Below are 5,262 nucleotides of genomic sequence, written 5' to 3' on the forward strand. Positions count from 1 at the left end.
GGGACTCCTTTTTCCCCGATGCGAACAGGGGTCGAGCGGCCGCTCGCTCGTTTCCTTGGTCCAGCACGTGGATGGACAGTGGCATTCCTGGTGTAATTTCGCGATGGGATAGGGGTACTCTTCTATTTTGAAACGTTTTCACTGGTGGGACTTGCCAGAATCTCAGGATTTTGAGAAAATCAAGCTTTCTGGGTGCTTTTGGATTGCACTAGGATTCTAGAGAATCCTCTCCAGATTTTGAAAGTCAAAACGAGTTCTTTTGGCTTCAGATTTTTCAGATCAAAATTCTCCGCAATCTGCTCAAAAGAACTGGGCCTAAGAGTCGCGCAAAGGGCGCCTTCTCGCTCGTCCGCATGTACGACAAAGAAAATACTCCCTCCGTTCGGAATTACTTGTCTCGTTAATGAATGTATTTAGAACTAAAATACGTCTAGATACATTTATTTCTATGACAAGTAATTCGGAACAGAGGGAATAGATCGCTAGGGCTACGCAGACGCACCCGTATTGGGCAGAAAAGATCTAGAGAGAAAAAAAAAGGGAGCGCGCCTCGTCTCCACCTCTCCCCCCACACGCCGCCTCCTCATCTCCGCCCCCCCTCTGGTCGCCTCGGCTCCTACCCGGCCGGCTCGTCGCAGCAGCGGCCCGCAGAAAGCTGCGGTGGTCGGCAGTGGAGAAGCAGCATCGGACGACGGCGGCGGACCAGATCGGCGAGTCACAGGAGAGGACACGATGGCCGTCACGGGCAGAGCAGAGCGAACCCGACGCGGCGGCCGGCGCCATCTGGAGAACTGCTGGCCGGTGGTGCGCGATCTGGGCGATTTGGAGGCGAGGCAACACCGTTGACCAGGACGCCGTCGAAATTCTCATCATGCCGCTGGGAGAGGGGCTCGTCGAGGATCCCCTCGACTCGACGGATCCGCGATGGAGGTGCTTGAGGAGGGGCTTCTTCTCCGGACTCCATGGAGATCGTAAAGGTGCTCCCCCACTCCCCCTCCCTCTGTCTGGGTATTCGTACTGACGGCCTCCGGCTCGAGAAAGTATCCGCTGCACCTCCGTCCTCTCCTGATTGCCATGATTTTAGCCCATGATTTTCATTTGTTTGATGTTCTGAAGATGCTTACTCAAGTCCAGGTCTCCAATGATGTGCAGAACTCTTGCAGGCACCCTTGTCATTGCAAAAATCAAGAGAAGCTATGAAGGGGCCTACATCGTAATGAAGAGGGGCAGGGTGCAAAAGGAAGCGTGCCTTTTCTTGATCTCTTAAATATGTATGCTGATCTCTTTCAGCCATTTCTCCTCTACCTCTTATTTCCACTGTTGCGAGATCTATTAACAGAATTTGAGGCTCAACTTGCTTTTACAGAACCATGGGAGCGGAAGAGTGGATATGGGAAAGTGGCAAACACAAGTGCTATGAATCTGTTGTTGCACTAATATCATATCATCCTAAATGCGAAATCCAGCTAAATGAACTAAATTTCTCATATCGAAGGAGTCAAGAAGGGAAGTTACCCAATATTATGTTAGGCACTTTGTCATGGTTCGTCCTCGTAAGCTTTTATACATGGCCATTGGTACGCATTTCATCTCTTTGTTATGGAGGGAATTCTCTCCCTGATCTGTTCCATTATATAAACTGGTTTGGTGGTTGAAATAGGAGTCCTAAATATACTTAACTCTGTTGCTCGTTATGTATTATCATGCAGAACGTCTTGCCATAATGCAACTATGTATACAATCATATGATAGTTCGTCCTGATGTTTACACTCACATGATGGTTCCTTTAGTGTTGCAATTGAAGTTACTCATCAGTGTCTTGGTTATACTGAAGTTTGCCATCTTTCTGAAATATATGTAGTTGACTGTTGCAAGACGCGAACCATATTACTGTTGCAAGAAAGAATTCACTTAGGATATTATCATCGGGTTTGAAGGAAAGATGTTGCATGGCCGTCTTGTTTCAGTTATGTCCTGGTAGTGATTCGGAGGGCACCGGCATTAAAGGTAATGAATCTCCATTTTGGTTTTTGCTATTTATCTCAAGTATATAATAAATTGTTGGGTTCCTCCAATTTTCTTTGTTGTTATGTTTCTGAATACACTCTCCGTTCCCCAGTTCTGTAAGGATATGCAATTTTGGCTGATGGCCTCGTGGCTGATTGCAGCTTGACAGAACGCAGTTTCATCTATGAATATGATCTGAGAGTTAGCTTGTTTGCTCTTTGACTCATGATATGTTCTTTTCCTTTTAAATTGATTTTTGATCAGTAGTAGATAAACCATGTCCAAGATTGGGAGATTAACTAAAGAGCTAGGCTGAGGTTTCACCGCTCAGTCTATCAGTAGAAACAATATTGTTTGGTTTATACAATGGTTACCTGAGAAGTTCATCTTCCTCTTTGCAAATATTACATGATAAGTAATGGGACCGCTATCTTTAATTCTTTCATGGCAATCAGGCTAAGCGCATACAAGAGCGCACACCTCTGCCTTAGGAGTAAGAGGCGTGTGACATGCGTTTTAGTTTCTAATAGACACAAAATATGTCTTATTTCGCTCTTTAGATAATTGTTTTTGATTGTGTGTGCACGTTGCACACTTATGTCTTGACTGTGAATGGAAATGCACAAAGCAAATGCATTATGACCCGATGTTTTAATTTATAGGATCGAGGCTTCTTCTTGTGTCCGTACGAAAGAGAAGTTGTACCGATTGCCATTGGAAGGAGCGGGGCACAGGTACATTAAGCTCGGATGTAATCTGCTTTAAACTATTTTTAAGGGAATGCATTACAACATGCAGCAAGTTCAGGCCAAGAAAACTGGTATTGCGTTTGGCCTGTTGCATTTATTCCTTGGGCTGGTGGATGGATAGGAAGTGGGATTATATCAACGAATGATGCACCTAAAAGTTAGGCCTACCAATCGTTAAATATATGCATAGCTGCCTGGTTTAGCTCTGCTCCAATTTTTGGCTTGCCCTGATTGTTTTTATTATCTGTCTCATAACTTAATTGATTTCTTGGTTCTCACCTTCACATTCTGATTCTCTCATCAAATCTTTCCCTTTTGATGTGTGACATATGTAACTAGCTACTACAGATGTATTACTACATGTTATCACTATGTTGAAGTTTTCTTAAATTCTAATGTTTTGTCCATGAGCTGGGTCACTTCTGCCGGGCCTTCTTGTTGGTAATATACTGGCGCTTTTTGTGCAGGATTATTTGGTGTAGCAAGAATGATAGAGTTCTAGGCCGGAGCAAACAAATGGACAGGGAAATAGCTGCCTTATGAACCAAAACTGAATACTGAAATAAGGATTTTTGAGAGTTCAGATGAGATAGTAACAGATCTGGCTGAGTATATTTCACAAGTTTCAGAAATCTCTATTAAAGAAAGTGGATACTTCGCTATTGTCATGTCTGGAGCGCCACTTGTCAGTTTTTTGGGGTTAATGATTTTTTTTCTATTCTTTGCTAGCTATTTGCCATATTTGTTTTTGCACGCGAATTTAATACAGTGTGCATTATTGCATCTGAAGTATCCTGTTTTTAATTTTTGAAAAGGAAACTTAGTGAAGTGACGTATATATCCTGCTCTGATGAACGTGATGTAGCAAAGAACCATGCAGATAGTAAATATAAGTTACTCCTTGATAAGAAAGGTTAGTTTTAAATATGTGGTCATTGGGAGTTAAGAAAATGTGGCAGATTTTTTCTTCAGATTATGCGCTTTGCATGGTCATCTATCTGTTGCGATGTCTGCATTCTAAAATCATATTTAGATGATGTGATTACTTCAGATATTTGGTGCTGGTGACTGGTCGCATTTCGTATCTATTGGTGGCTGATCATCAGATTTTCTAAGTCTTCTCGTTGCTTACCCAAAAAAATCGTACGAAGAGTAGTCAGATTTAGTGTGGCAGTTCTTGTGCAACATTCCTGTAAATATACTGGCAGAGTTCCTTCCATGCCTCCCAGCTTCTGTTTCATCTGACAAGCATCAAGATATACATTTTTGACCATGGAGCGTCGATCAAGATATCGTAACTGCTTATGTAAAATAGTTCCTGAAGAGAAACTTAAGCAGGTCTCACAATTGTGCCTCTTTACAGTTTATGGCAATAACTTGCTTGGTGTCTTGTTAACTTTGAGTTTTAAAATTTGTGAAGGCTGTATTCACTTGGATCGAAGAAATAGGCGCAAAGTTGTGTTCTCTGACGAGGTATCTTGGGGCTTTGCCAGCTGCCAGTGCTATGAATATCATCTGCTGCATCATTGCTAGCTTTCCTATGTTTGGGTTGTTTCTGCCATCAACTGGTTCTGAATAATTGTTTTATGTAACACTTGCTTGGATATGGTTCATACATTCTAACTTCTGAGAAAAGCTAATATGTTTTTGCATTATGGCAACTTCTCTTTCATAAAGGAAGGCCAATTTATTCATGTTTGATATGCATTCATACATAGAAGGCATTGGACCCATGAGCCTTACTGCCATTGATAAATGATACCATGTAGTGATATGTTCACACAAGCTGACCAAACACAAGCTAGCAAAAAAGAGCAGAGAAGGGGCGCACACAACCTGGCACCGCGCATAGCACCCCTCAGGTTAAATGTTTTTGCTTGCGCCACGATTTTGTGCTTTGTTAGGCTTTATCTTGCACTGTTCTATATTAGACAGTTCAGATTATTTTTCCAGGCAGTGTACAGATGTGGATTATACTGTACTTACTGCTTATCATCATCTATATGACCATAGTATACTTTTGTACAGGATCGGATGTATGGGAGGTGCGACATGATTTTGCAAGTACAGACAGAAAAATGCAGTATGTTTGATTATTTTATTATTGTACCTTTCCTTTTTCTGTTCAGGTGGATCTAAATATATTCCAGACAGAGGAATTATTTAGGGACTAAAGGTAATATGTCTGATAAAGCATAACTGCACTTTTTCTGCTATCTTTTGCAGTATATTTTGTTACGAAGATTGAAAACATAATATTGGTAGAAATAATTTCCATTTGTTTGCCATGAACCTTGCAGTTGGCTTGCTTCTGCACTAGGGAAATGCTTGCATTAGATCATCAAAGTTAATTACTATTATATCAGTATCTACATGTTAAATGTGTCTATAGTGATTGAACAACTCTCATTAATAGATGTAGCCATAGAACGGAAGGCATTTTTTAAATCTCAATTGTAATGATGCCGTCTATAGTGGCCGGGCTCCACGAGATCCTCCCCAAGC

General features: G+C 41.8%; 1 protein-coding gene across 24 annotated transcripts in view; it reads left to right on the top strand.

The window, feature by feature from the left end:
- The first annotated feature begins 507 nt into the window (after positions 1 to 507).
- The window catches only part of LOC123051786 (uncharacterized), a 6,293-nt gene continuing 1,538 nt past the window's right edge, over positions 508 to 5,262 (top strand). For 2 of the 24 annotated variants that reach the window (XR_006424276.1, XR_006424283.1), the window contains exons 1-9: positions 511 to 977; positions 1,153 to 1,271; positions 1,367 to 1,543; positions 1,863 to 2,008; positions 2,671 to 2,742; positions 3,225 to 4,095; positions 4,178 to 4,619; positions 4,786 to 4,802; positions 4,887 to 4,933. The gene's annotated coding sequence lies outside the window, so the exon portion shown is untranslated. Of the gene's footprint in view, positions 978 to 1,134; positions 1,272 to 1,366; positions 1,578 to 1,862; positions 2,009 to 2,670; positions 2,829 to 3,224; positions 4,096 to 4,177; positions 4,934 to 5,173; positions 5,193 to 5,262 lie in introns of those variants that run through there. The other 22 variants (XR_006424286.1, XR_006424290.1, XR_006424287.1 and 19 more) reach the window with 20 other exon arrangements.

This window comes from Triticum aestivum, chromosome 2D (genome assembly GCF_018294505.1).
Source record: "Triticum aestivum cultivar Chinese Spring chromosome 2D, IWGSC CS RefSeq v2.1, whole genome shotgun sequence".
NCBI lineage: Eukaryota > Viridiplantae > Streptophyta > Magnoliopsida > Poales > Poaceae > Triticum > Triticum aestivum.